Source organism: Dermacentor andersoni, chromosome 7 (genome assembly GCF_023375885.2).
Source record: "Dermacentor andersoni chromosome 7, qqDerAnde1_hic_scaffold, whole genome shotgun sequence".
NCBI lineage: Eukaryota > Metazoa > Arthropoda > Arachnida > Ixodida > Ixodidae > Dermacentor > Dermacentor andersoni.
In genome coordinates this window covers 97,321,228-97,336,093 of record NC_092820.1, presented here as the reverse complement: position 1 = coordinate 97,336,093, position 14,866 = coordinate 97,321,228, and the positions used below count along the sequence as shown (strand labels likewise).

Below are 14,866 nucleotides of genomic sequence, written 5' to 3'. Positions count from 1 at the left end.
GCCACGCAGTCACCGCCTTAGTAGACACAGTAGCCAATTACTCCGCCATGAGTAGAACCATCGCCGCCCAGTTCAAGACGGTTAAGACTGCCTGGGAAGGCCCTCAAGTTCCGACCGATGGAGGACACCTCATTACGCTGACTGGAATCTGCACGGCAAGAATTACTGTTCATGACCGGACATACCCTGCCGTCTACGTTATCCCCCAACAGTGTTGACGAGACGTCATTCTTGGCGTGGACTTCCGAAACAACGCAGCGCAATCATCGACCTGAAGTCGAATATGATTTGATGACGCTGTTGCAAGACCAAGCGATACCACTGGAGGGCTCTCGTGGTGACCACACATTGAGTGTGCTCACAGATCAAGTGAGCTTACCGCCGCGCTCGAGCATTGTTATTTCCGTCGGCACTGAAACACCCGCTGACGTAGAAGGCGTCATCGTGGGTGACCAGTATCTGCTACTCGACCATGAAATTTTCGTCGCAAGACGGATGGCTCGATCTCTACGGAGGGAAAACGGAAGTAATGCTAACCAACTCCAGCCAAGAGTTCAAGCACATCAGCAAGGGCACGACAATCGCGTACGTCAAGGAATTTGTAGAAACGAGCAATGCCGTTGTCCTGTCAGATTCTGCTGCATCTACCCCGCCGACCATGGTCCCGCAACCAGACTTCGACGTAAATCCAAGTCTCCCTATGAGCAAGCAATAACAGCTCAGAAGTCTTCTCCGAAGATACAAAGACAGCTTTTCGCCGTCCTCGAGGATTCGACAAACACCAGTTGCAAAGCATCGCATAATAACCGAAGAGTGCGCTCAACCACTCCGACAGAGCCCTTACCGAGGTTCGTCGACTAAATGCTCCGCGACGACATCATCCAACCGTCGATAAGCCCGTGGGCATCTCCTGTTGTCCTGGTGAAGAAAAGGACGAAACCCTACGTTTCTGCGTCGATTATCGTTGACTGAACAAGATCACGAAGAACGACGTATACCCCCTTCCACGGATAGGCAACGCATTGGATCGGCTCTGCAACGCTAAATACTTCTCGTCGATGGACGTCAAGTCTAGCTACTCGCAAATAGAAGTGGACGAGAGAGATCGTGAAAAGGCCGCCTTTATCACGCTAGACGGCCTCTACGATCTCAAAGTTATGTCATTTGGACTGCAGTCGGCGCCTGCAACGTTTCAGCGCGTAATGGACAAGGTGCTAGCAGGATTAAAGTGGCAGACATGTCTTGATACTTGGATGACGTCGTTGTCTTCTGTAAATGGTAGCAATGTACGTCGACGTCGAGTACAAGACGTGGGATGCGGTCCTGCCGTACGTAACAATCGTTTACAACACAGCGGCGCAAGAAACAACACATATCACGTCATTTAAGCTGGTTTACGGCAGGAACCCGACGACGAAGCTCGACGCCATGCTGCCGCCCGTCACTGACGAGGAAAATCTTGACGCCACTAGCTATCTCCAGCGCGCCGAAGAAGCCCGACAGCTTGCCCACCTACGGATGAGGAACTAGCAGCGTACCGACAGCCGACGCTACAACCTCCAACGACGCTAAGTGCAGTACAAGCCCGGCGACCGTGTTTGGGTTTGCATCCCAATATGCCGACGAGGACACAGTGAGAAACTACTGCGACGCTATTTCGGACCCTACAAGGTCATTCGACGTATTGACGCACTGAACTATGAGGTCATGCCAGACGGCATTTCGCATTAACAGCGGTGCCGCGCACGACCTGAAGTTGTTCACATGCTGCGTGGAAACCCTTTTACGCACGCTGACGAACTTCGTTGTTTTGTTGTTCCTTTGCTACGGGTGTATTTCTTCATTACTTTCGGTTGTTTGCAGCATCGAGTCGATGCTTTCTTTATGATTGGCGGCATTGGCACCTGCACTTGCCTATCTTTATCGGGTGACCACGTTTCGCCGCCTAACAAATGTTATCGCACCGCGCGGGACGCGCCTGCATGTATCGGAACTTTCTGCAATGTTATCGATGCTTCTATCCGCTGTCTATTGTCGCCGAACCTTGTGTTATCTGATTTCATCGCGTAACACGATTGGTGTAGAACATTGTGGAAAACACGCGGGTCCCAGCGATTAGTCTGTAATGTTGGACACCTGCCGTATAAAAGTCGACGCGCTTGACCCGCTGCTCAGATTTTTCGACGATCGCTGAATGTGTTAGCCGTTTTCGTTGAGCATTGAGTGTAGCCTGTTTTTCTGGGCACAGGTTCGCCCAATAAAGTTAGTTTCGCCATGCACAGTTTTCTTGCTGTGTCCTCCACAGTCACTACCACGTGACACTATTGTAACTGTTTCATTCTATTAGACGCTTATTGATAAATTTATTATATAGGTCACGTAATGCTGTGAAGATGAGCACGTCAGATAAAGGCAATATGTATTTCTTTATTGAACCTTCCGAGAGGCTGCGGAAGTATTTACGGCTTACTCAAACTCGAATTGAGTAGCTCTTTACGAAGAATTACAATCATTTCAACATTTTAAAAATATCCTGACATAAATTACTGTAAAATGTCGTTATCGTGCTTCCTTGTGGCAAAGCTTGAAGGAAGTATTTTGCGCAATCCATGGGCACGTTCTCGACCGATGAATTTCGCAGACGCAGTTGGTAATATACATCTGAAGAAGAGAAAAATATGAAATTAGAGTGTCCGATCAATGATAATGAAAATGTTTTGGCTACAGTGCGAATGAAAAGGGTAATTATTACCCAGGTAAATATTTCTAAACTCTAAAAATCAACACGACTTCTTCTGAGACTTTTCATTAGAATCCCGCTAAAAGTGCAAATCTTTTCAATGAAGCAATCATTGTCAAAAAATGAGGCATCTTCAAAACCGAAAGGTGAAGCACCCAGATATTGAAGCCATTTTAGACACCATCAACGTTAAACGCATGTCCCAAATAGACATCCCTTGTTCTCACGTGTAAGCAGCTTCTTTTTTCGTGGGACCAGCTTTTTCACCTTAAATAGCAATTACCACTTACCTATTATTATTCAATAATACACCACTTTATACCAAATAACCAACCTGTGTTCGATGTATACACACCTAAGAACACACGCACACACACATAGGGTATAGTCAAGTGTTCGACGAAAACTCGTCCGGCGAGGAAAAAAATACAGGATGTTTTTTTGTTTTTTATCAATAGCTGCACCAATTGTTTTAACGATTCCCTATGGCAAGCAGCACAATTGCAATCCATGATCTAAATTACTCAATGAGGGGGCCATTGATGCTACGGGAAATAAAAATGTTCATTTGCATAAGTAATGTACTTAATCGAATAAGATTTTTTAAATTATTTTAACCAACAAATATTATTCTACGAGTTATAGCCGTTGAATTGGCGTGGTGTATTCACTTCAAACGAATTCTCTGACCAGCACTAGTGCCGGGATAATAATCTTCAAAGTGTCCAACGAAATGCATTGGCGTTCCAGGGGGCCTTGACTTCAGAGCGATGTACCATATTTGCAGAGTGTGCGTCGTGACGCTAGCGTCGTATGCGCTGTCCTTTCGCCATTTCGTTCACTTCCAAGGGAGAAATTCGCGAAGTTTAACTCGATAACTTCTGTATGTATGTATGAGGTCTCTATCAACTTGTAAAGTTGATACAGACCTCAAAAGTTTCTGCATGCAGTGGAATAGATGGCATCAACACGAAATTTCTTAAAGGAACAATTACTTATTCATCTATAATTCTGAGCGAAATCTTTGTTCAGTCACTTCAAACCACCATCTTTCCGAATGATGGGAAGGCAGGGATGGTGATTCCCGTACATAAGTCTGGCAGTCGGTACTCCCCACTTAATTACAGACCTATATCCCTAACCAGCGTTCCCTGCAAATTAATGGAGCACGTTTTACACCTGGTTTCATTTCGCGAGTCAAACTTATTTTTCACCCCCTACCAACACGGATTTAGAAAACACTATTCCTGCGAAACTTAGCCTTTGTCATTCACTAATGGTTTATTCCAGGCGATGGATGCTAACGTTATTATTGACTGCATTTTTTTAGACTTCGCCAAAGCATTGGATACTGTTTCACACGAATTACTTTTAACTAAATTATGTAACCTCAACATTGATCCTAACGTGCTTGCTTGGATCGAGTGTTTTTTGTCTAACCGTTTCCAATTTGTTTATGCTAACGAATACTTCTCTTCCAATGGTCGAGTAACCTCCGGTGTACCGCAAGGCTCGGTTCTAGGACCATTGTTATTTTTAATTTCATATTATTGACCTCCCAGACCAAATTAAATCATCAATTAAGTTATTCGCCGATGACTGTGTTCTCCATCGTGTCATTTCTTACTCTGGCGACTGCGATACTCTTCAATCAGACATTGGCATAGTAGCATAATGGTGTGCTAGATCCCAAATGAAGCTCATTTCTAATAAATGTAAGGCGATGCGTGTGTCCCGTGTTCTAAGAAATACTACCCTTCCTATGTACAATATCAACAACATACCTGTAGAAAATGTATCATCATACAAATATCTTAGTATCTACATTACACACAATCTTACATGGAACATTAATATAAATTACATTTACGGTAGCGCTAATCGCATGCTTGGGTTTTTACGGCGTAATTTTCCATCGGCAACTGCAGCTGTCAAGTTATTTCTGTACAAATCCTTAGTGAGGCCTAAACTTTAATATGCATGCTCCATTTTCGACCCTTCTGCTCTAAAGCTAAAAAACACCATCGAATCCATTCAAAACCGAGCTGCTCGTTTTATTCTTTCGAATTGTTCTCGTCATGCAAGTGTCTCATCAATGAAACTAACCCTTGACTTGCCTAACCTAGAGCTACGTCGTAAATACTTTCGCCTATGCCTTTTTCACAAGATTTATTACTCTAACGAAACACTTAAGGATGAACTAATCTCCCCGCCATCATACATATCGTCACGCACGGATCATCATTCTAAGGTTGAAGGTCCAACTTGTCGCACCAACGCTTATTTTGATTCCTTTTCACCAAGAACGACGAATGACTGGAACCGCCTCCCTGCCTCCATCACTGCCATTTCTGACGCCACAAACTTCAAGAATATTGTTCACGAATTGATTTGTAATAATCACCACTCCTCTGTGGAATGCCCCCGGGCCTTGAAAGTATTACAATAAATAAATAAATAAGTAGATCGCTCCTGCGGGCGTGAATCTTCACTCCAGCATTTTGGCAGCGAGTTTCTGGCTTCATCGAGCGAGATGTGCTCTGGCTTATCTGTGCGCGCACGACAACGTGGTTGTTAATTTATTTTAAACACTCTGGCAGGTTAGTCGTTTTTGGATTGTAGCTCGAAGTGACACGGACACAGACTAGAAGCATAGAAGCAGACGCGACGTCTGTGTCCGTGTGACTTGGCGCTACAATCCAAGGTCATGTTACTGTACCAACTCGCCCAACTTTCTATCCTTTTGTAGGTTAGTTGGTTTGAATCCATGCTAGTATGCGTAGTTGCAATAGAATAAGGACATAGAAAGCAAGAGACGCAGAGAGACAGTGCTCCCTCTGCTTGTCTCTTTCTTTGTACGTCGTCATTCGGCCGCGCTAACATATTATCTCACTGATAATTTGGTTAGCGAATTTTCACAAGTTATACGGGCCATGAAACTCCTAGCCTTACTTTTTATAGCGATCTACTAATTGCCATCGCAAACTGTGCATCGCCTTCCAGACGAAACGGCGACTTTTTCAACTAAACGACGAGAACCAACTACCTCTTTAATTAATGATTTTCCGGTACATATTGAAATTACTAATAATAACTGATGAGGTTCATTAAACATAAATGTATTTCCAGGATTGTAGCAGTTTCGACATGATATGTCCGAAACTCTTGGACGAAATGCATTGGCGTTCCAGTTACTTCTATGCTTTAGAGCAAAACAGAGCGTTTTATAATAAAGTAAGTGGAACAACCGTATCATTCTTACTGCGAATTTGACCGCCCATACCTTGAAACTAGGGTCATTCAGGAAATTCCTTCCTTGTAAACTAATCGGATACAACTCGTTAATTGCAATGAGTGCTGGAAAGTAATTATTAAGAAAGTCTTTAGTCAAACTTTGTTAATTAGTTATTAGGTGTTTTGGATACTCCTGCGTGTAGTATACCTCGCTAAATAATTCAGCTGAAAGATCTGTAACTATGAGAAAGCAAAATGCACGCACAATTCAAACGCAAAGAACACGCGTTGTTTTTCCTTCAAAACACATTACGTGACACTGCCTCTACCAAAATCTAGGTTTGATAATTGTACATTTATCTCCATTATTATTTTTGGTACAACACTCATGTAATGCGAATTGGTGCCATGCCTTCACCTTACGTTTCCAGATCGTGAAAAACTCGCTAAATTGAAATTTCCATGTATTAAGCAGTACATGCTGGCGACTTTGAAAGCACCCATAACGCACTTTACTACTTGTTTCTATGCGCATTCATGTACCGTTGCGGCCACGTGGGAATGACGTGAAAAATTTGTCGCCATTTACAAACAGTAACGTGCTGTAGTATTTCTCCTAAAATTTTCCAAGATGTTATTTTCACAGGGTATTAAAGAAAGCACCTTTGTTTATTTCCGATCACAGTTTATAAAAGTGCCCAGATAAGCATTACTGAATACCTATTTCAGCTTTCTGGTGGGATAATGCGTAGGGGATGCTAGCTCTACAATATATTCGCCAATTTTTTCTACGTTCACTTTCACTTGAAACAATTACTGTCTCCTCTATCTTAGGCTTTTTTGACGTACCTAATATCGATATTTTGTCGTTTCACAGTCGTATTCCGAATAATATTATTGTACGATAATATGTGTACGTACGAGCAGCGCTGTTTCTTATGTAGAACACGCCACAATTCTCGTCATCACTCCTGTAAAGCAGATACTCGCTGAAGGGAAACTGACCTATAGAAGACGAAGCGGAACGAATTATAAGCCTTAGCAAAAATGGTAGCATACTGATGGCACGATGGTGTAATGAAATTGGTTGTTTCATATAATAGATTGGCTCGCATACTCATTATTCAAATTAGAAAAATTAGGCCCTTTAATTCTATAAACCATTTGTACGCATGTGCTACTAGTGTTCGACGAAATGCACTATGCTAATTTGAATTAAACTACAGAATATTGCTCCCATCCAGTAGAGAGGTCAAGAAAGTAGACTAACCTTTGAGAAAATAGCCAAAGAGTGCCGTCATGAACGTTTTCTTTGTCCAGGCGCGATTAGCCAACTCGCATCCTTGGCCACACGTATTACTAGAAACGCATAGGCACCTGCGTTCTAGATTGTCCCTGACCAATTAAGCCAGGAGATTCGCAGATGTGCCTGAATATGAGTGGTCAATTAGCTGACACGAAGTAAATGTCCATGCTGTTGAAAACTGTTCCCAGTGTAAATTACGTTGCTTGTTTCCACTGTTAGCAAAGAAACTGTCAGCGCTAGTTCACCATAACATATATGTACTCATATGAGGTAATTTATTGAAGACAATAGTCAAAGACCCAAAAGAATGCTTAGGCTGACTGACATGTTTTAATTGAAATGTAGACATGGTGCATAAATGAAAATGAAATTGCCCAAGAAAATAAGTGCCTACCGGTCGGATACCAACCTAGGCCTTTGAATTATGCGCAGGAAGCTGTTAGCGAATGAGCTAGTTCGGTGCCGTTTTCTCTTCCACAGTTCTTTTAGCAATATATGTGCACTAGATCGACGCCAGCAAATTCTAGACAACACCACAATTGACGGCATTGGCGTAGGGTGTGCAACATTCTTTCTACCGCAAGGCCTCGCGTGACATGTTATTGTCGCACAACCCGACCGGCCCATACACTCTAGTATGCTACCTGAAGGCATGAACGTCGCCATTGTCCAGATCCTCAGCTTGTAACGAACAAGAAGGATGTGAACTGAACGACCAGATATTTGTTACTCACAATTGTGTGACACCGACATACAATGACCAAAAGAAAGCAGACAGTGAATTACAATGTTGATGTGGAATGCCCGAAGAATAAACGAAGAAAAATGAATGTACACACACACACACACACACACGCACACACGCACACACGCACACACACACACACACACACACACGCACACGCACACGCACGCACACGCACGCACACGCACGCACACGCACGCACACGCACGCACACGCACGCACACGCACGCACACGCACGCACACGCACACGCACGCACGCACGCACACACACACACACACACACACACACACACACACACACACCGGTCGCCGGTGCTGCACGAACCGGTTCTTTCTTCGTCCGCCTTAATTTGCTGTTATTTATCATCTCTACGTTCCAATGAAGCATGTAATTTGCCCTATCTCTTCTTTTACGTCCTTCTCACCGAGATTCATGTCATTGTGACTCACAATGGTTATTTTTCTTTGTCCCCGAATTTCTTTCTCCCTCCGTTTAAGTACTCTGTGTCTAAGGTTCTAGTGTACTACATATGTTCTCTTAAATACCTTCTTTCTTCTTGTCTGTGTTCCTACAGCAAGTTCTGAATCATAATACTGTTACCGCTTTTGTGCTATTGCGTATATATTTTCTCGTTTTTGAGTATCTCTTCTGCTTACTACGCATTTCCAGGTTATCACTGCTGCTCTCCTTTCAATCTCGTGGTTTAGAAAGTACAGGAAATTCCTGTGCGGTCTTTGACTTGAGGACTTCCTCCTGTAGAATTTTAGCAGGCTTATATTGTATAAACTCATAAAGAGCAAAAACGTGCATATATATATATATATATATATATATATATATATATATATATATATATATTGACACGTGTACTTATATTTCTCGGGCGACCACGTTTCGCCGCCTAACAAATCTTATCGCACAGCGCGGGACGCGCTTGCATGTATCCGAAGTTTCTGGAAAGTTATCGATGCTTCTATCCGCAGTCTGTTGTCGCCGAACCTTGTGTTATCTGATTTATTCGCCTAACGCGAATGGTGTAGAACTTTGTGGAAGGCACGCGGGTCCCAACGATTAGTCTGGAACATTCGACGATTCTGTATAAAAGCCGACGCGCTTGACCCGCTGATCAGATTTGGACGATCGCCGACTGTGTTCGCCGCTTTCGTTGTGCTATAAGTGTAGCCTGTTTTGTGGGCACAAGTTCGCCCAATAAAAGTTAGTTTTCTCGTTCACAGTATTGCTACTGTGTTCTTCAACGTCACCACCACGTGACATCTGGTGGAGGTGCTTTACGTTCATGTACCGGACGCCCCCGACAAGCCGTAATTCAAGCCCGGACCGCAAAAAAGAACACCAACGTACTCCCGGACCATCGAGCTAGCCGCCGTCTTCAACAGCTGCCTCCGGAGCACGGACTTCTACCTGAGAAGACCAAGAAGATTGCGGCCAAGGCAACCCCAATGGCAGCCCCAGCGTCCCCCATCGTGCTGCAGCAGCCCAGGGTACCACCGACGTTCCGCGGTTCCACATTTGAGGACCCGGAAAGCTGGCTGGAAACGTATGAGAGGGTCGCTACGTTTAACAACTGGGCAAGCGACGACAAGCTACGACATGTCTATTTCGCATTGGAGGACGCCGCCAGGAGGTGGTTCGAGAATCGAGAAGCCACCTTGACGACGTGGGACCTCTTCCGAAGCGGCTTCCTGCAAACATTTACAAGCGTCGTGCGAAAAGAGCGAGCCCAAGCTCTACTGGAGACCAGAACGCAGCTGCCAAATGAGACGATCGCGATCTTCACAGAGGAAATGAGCCGTCTGTTCTGCCACGCCGACCCAGAAATGTCCGAGGAGAAGAAAGTACGCCTACTGATGCGTGGTGTAAAGCAGGAACTTTTCGCCGGAATGGTAAGAAGCCCACCGAAGACCGTCGACGAGTTTCTTCGTGAGGCGACGAGCATCGAGAAGACACTGGAATTGCGGAACCGGCAATTCGACCGACGCACCAAGCCGACAAGCTACGCCGGAATTCAATCACTGGCCACGGACGATCTGTGCGAGACCATCAGGGCCATTGTGCGCGAAGAACTGCGCAAGGTCTTGCCATCGTCGCAGCCTCAAGTGGCCTCGATCGCCGACATCGGGAAAGAAGAGGTGCGCCGATCGCTTGGTGTTGCTGAGGTGCAACCACAAGTACCGCAGCCCCAGCCAGAAGCGATGACTTACGCCGCCGTCGCCCGCCGTCAGGGTCCCCCTCCACCACCGCGCCAGGGCCCCGTAACGCCGCAATTCCGTCGACCACCACCGCCGCCGCCAGCACGCCCCCCCGTCGGCCAGCGCAGCTACCCGAGGAAGACAGACGTTTGGCGCGCTCCTGACCACCGCCCGCTCTGCTACCACTGCGGAGAAGCGGGTCACGTCTACCGACGATGCCCATACCGGGAGATGGAACTGCGAGGTTTCGCCGTCAACGCTCCGCGCCCGCAGCAAGGTGAACGCCCTCGCGATATCGCCGACTACCTCGCCGCTACTCAGTGGAGCTCTCGACGACCGTCGCGTTCGCCATCACCAGGCCGCTACCTGTCGCCGCAGCGCCGACCATACACTGGCCCAGCCCGGGGCCGGTCAGCGAGCCCATATCCGGAAAACTAAAAGCAGCAACCGATGGAGGTGCGGTTGCTGTTCGTCGAACTGACGAAGATCCTCCGCCGCCGACGAAGACGCCGAAGAAACCACCTCGACGACATAACGACACGCCGCCGTCCCGACGAAGTCTGGAAGCAAAGAATACGGCGACGAAAGACGACCTGACGACGCGACGTTCCAGCTTCAGTTCAACACGACGCAGCCGTGATCCGACGCCAAGACCTAACTGTAACGCAAGACAAAGAACCACCGACCTCGACGTGCTTCTCGACGGCCACGCAGTCACCGCCTTAGTAGACACAGGAGCCGATTACTCCGTCATGAGTGGACCCATCGCCGCCCAGTTGAGGAAAGTTAAGACTGCATGGCAAGGCCCTCAAATTCGGACCGCTGGAGGACACCTGATTACGGCGACTGGGATCTGCACGGCAAGAATTACCGTTCATGACCGGACTTACCCTGCTACCTTCCTTATCCTCCAACAGTGTTCACGAGACGTCATTCTCGGCATGGACTTCCTGAATCAACATGGCGCAGTCATCGACCTGAAGTCGAAATCGATAACGCTGTCGCAAGATCAAGTGATACCGCCGGAGAGCTGTCGTAGTCACCACGCCTTGAGTGTGCTCGAAGATCAAGTGAGCATCCCGCCGCGCTGCAGCGTTATTTCCGTCGGCACCCAAACACCCGCTGACGTAGAAGGCGTCATCGAGGGCGACCAACATCTGCTGCTCAACCGTGAAATTTGCGTCGCAAGAGGGATCGCTCGACTGCACGGAGGAAACACGAAAGTGTTGCTGACAAACTTCAGCCAGGAGTTCAAGCACATCAACAAGGGCACGACGATCGCATACATCGAGGAAATTCAGGAAACCAGCGATGCCTTTGTCCTCTAGGATTCTGTTGCATCTACCCCGACGACCGTAGTTCCCCAGCCAGACTTCGACATAAATCCAAGTCTCCCCGTGATTAAGCAGCAACAGCTCAGAAGTCTGCTTCGACGATACAAAGACTGCTTCTCGACGTCATCGAGGATTCGACAAACACCAGTCGCAAAGCATCGCATAATAACCGAAGAGTGCGCTCGACCACTACGCCAGAGCCCTTACCGAGTTTCGACGCGAGAACGCGAAGCTATAAGACAACAAGTCGACGAAATGCTGCGCGACGACATCATCCAGCCGTCGAAAAGCCCGTGGGCGTCTCCAGTTGTTTTAGTGAAGAAAAAGGACGGAACCCTTCGTTTCTGCGTCGATTATCGTCGACTGAACAAAATCACTAAGAAAGACGTATACCCCCTCCCACGGATAGACGACGCATTGGATCGACTCTGCAATGCTAAATACTTCTCATCGATGGACCTCAAGTCTGGCTACTGGCAAATAGAAGTCGACGAAAGGGATCGCGAAAAGACCGCCTTCATCACCCAAGACGGCCTCTATGAATTCAAGGTTATGCCATTTGGACTGTGCTCGGCGCCTGCAACGTTTCAGCGCGTGATGGACACGGTTTTAGCAGGATTTAGGTGCCAGACTCTTCTTGTTTACTTGGATGACGTCGTCGTCTTCGCCGGAAATTTCAACGATCACCTTAAGCGGCTTGCGACAGTATTAGAGGCCATCAAGTCATCAGGGCTCACTCTGAAGCCGGAAAAGTGTCGCTTCGCTTACGATGAGCTTCTATTCCTAGGCCACGTCATCAGCAAATCTGGAGTACGCCCCGAACCGCAGAAGACAGCTACCATCGCAAAGTTCCCGCAGCCAATCGACAAGAAGGCAGTGCGCAGATTCCTTGGCATGTGTGCCTACTATAGGCGCTTTGTCAAGGGCTTTTCACGCATCGCGGAGCCGCTAACAGATCTAACGAAATGTGATGTCGAGTTCAAGTGGGAAACGCCGCAGGCCGACGCATTTCAAGAACTCAAACGACGCATGCAGTCGCCGCCGGTACTTGCACACTTCGACGAGGACGCCGATACTGAAATCCACACTGACGCCAGTAGCCTAGGCCTCGGTGCCGTCCTAGTACAGAGGAAAGACGGACTTGAACGGGTGATATCTTATGCTAGTCGGTCGCTGTCAAAAGCGGAAGGTAATTATTCTACGACTGACAAGGAATGCCTCGCCATCATTTGGGCTACAGCAAAATTCCGCCCTTACCACTATGGCAGGCCATTCAATGTCGTCAGCGACCATCACGCGTTGTGTTGGCTAGCTAACTTAAAGGACCCTTCAGGACGGCTGGCCCGGTGGAGCCTCAGACTACAAGAATATGACGTCACGGTAATATACAAGTCCGGAAGAAAACACTCCGACGCCGACTGCTTATCACGTGCCCCCATCGATCCCCCACCGCAAGACGACGAGGACGACGACGCCTTCCTTGGAATAATAAGCGCGGAAGGCTTCACTAAACAGCAGCGAGCAGACCCGGAGTTAAAAGGCCTCGTCGAGTACTTGGAAGGGAACACCGACGTTGTCCCTAGGGCATTTAAGCGCGGGTTGTCTTCGTTCACGCTACAAAACAACCTGCTCGTGAAGAAGAACTTCTCACCAGTCCGCGCCAGCTACCTTCTTGTTGTACCGTCAGCGCTGCGTCCAGAAGTACTGCACGCCCTACACGACGACCCAACCGCTGGGCACCTCGGATTCTCCCGGACGCTGTCGAGAATACAGGAAATGTATTACTGGCCGCGTCTCACCGCCGACATCGCCCGTTACGTCAAGACATGCCGAGACTGTCAGCGGCGCAAGACACCACCGACAAGGCCAGCAGGATTACTACAGCCGATCGAACCTCCTCGTCGACCATTCCAGCAGATTGGGATGGATTTGTTGGGGCCGTTTCCGACGTCAACATCCGGAAATAAGTGGATCGTCGTGGCGACGGACTACCTCACCCGCTTCGCTGAAACTAAAGCTCTACCGAAAGGCAGCGCAGCCGAAGTGGTGAAATTTTTCGTCGAGCACATCCTGCTGCGACATGGCGCCCCAGAAGTCCTCATCACCGACAGAGGAACGGCTTTTACAGCAGAGCTCACCCAAGCCATTCTGCAACACAGCCAGACAAGTCACAGGAGGACAACTGCCTACCATCCGCAGACGAATGGTCTCACGGAGCGCCTGAACAATACCCTCGCCGGCATGCTAGCAATGTACGTCGACGTCGAACACAAGACCTGGGATGCCGTCCTGCCGTACGTAACATTCGCTTACAACACGGCGGTGCAAGAAACAATACAGATCACGCCATTTAAGCTGGTTTACGGCAGGAATCCGACGACGACGCTCGACGCCATGCTGCCGCACCTCACTGACGAGGAAAATCTTGCCGTCGCTAGCTATCTCCAGCGCACCGAAGAAGCCCGACAGCTCGCCCGCCTGCGGATCAAGAACCAGCAGAGGACCGACAGCCGACGCTACAACCTCCGACGACGCTTTATCGAGTACCAGCCCGGTGACCGTGTTTGGGTTTGGACCCCTATACGCCGAGGAGGACTGAGCGAGAAGCTCTTGCGTCGCTATTTCGGACTGTACAAGATCATCCGACGTATTGGCGCACTTTACTATGAGGTCGTGCCAGACGGCATTTCGCTGTCACAGCGGCGTCGCTCACGACCTGAAATTGTCCACGTTGTGCGACTCAAGCCGTACCACCCGCGTTGACGAACTTTGGGACTTCGCGTAACTGACCTTTGGACTTGATTTCGTTTCGTTGTTTTGTTACTTATGTTTAATAAGTGTCCTTTTGTGTTTCGCTCTCTTACATTTGCAGCATCGGGACGATGCTTCTTTAGAGGGGGGTATTGACACGTGTACTTATATTTATCGGGCGACCACGTTTCGCCGCCTAACAGATCTTATCGCAGAGCGCGGGACACGCTTGCATGTATCCGAAGTTTCTGGAATGTTATCGATGCTTCTATCCGCAGTCTGTTGTCGCCGAACCTTGCGTTATCTGATTTATTCGCCTAACGCGAATGGTGTAGAACTTTGTGGAAGGCACGCGGGTCCCAACGATTAGTGTGGAACATTCGACGATTCTGTATAAAAGCCGACGCGCTTGACCCGCTGATCAGATTTCCGACGATCGCCGACTGTGTTCGCCGCTTTCGTTGTGCTATAAGTGTAGCCTCTTTTGTGGGCACAAGTTCGCCCAATAAAAGTTAGTTTTCTCGTTCACAGTATTGCTACTGTG

General features: G+C 47.8%; 1 long non-coding RNA gene across 1 annotated transcript in view; it reads right to left on the bottom strand.

Moving 5' to 3' along the window:
• Window positions 1-2,407: 2,407 nt before the first annotated feature.
• The window catches only part of LOC129385436 (uncharacterized), a 74,606-nt gene continuing 62,147 nt past the window's right edge, over window positions 2,408-14,866 (bottom strand). The window contains exon 5 of the long non-coding RNA XR_011895480.1: window positions 2,408-2,661. This is a non-coding gene — a long non-coding RNA (uncharacterized lncRNA). The remainder of the gene's footprint in view (window positions 2,662-14,866) is intronic.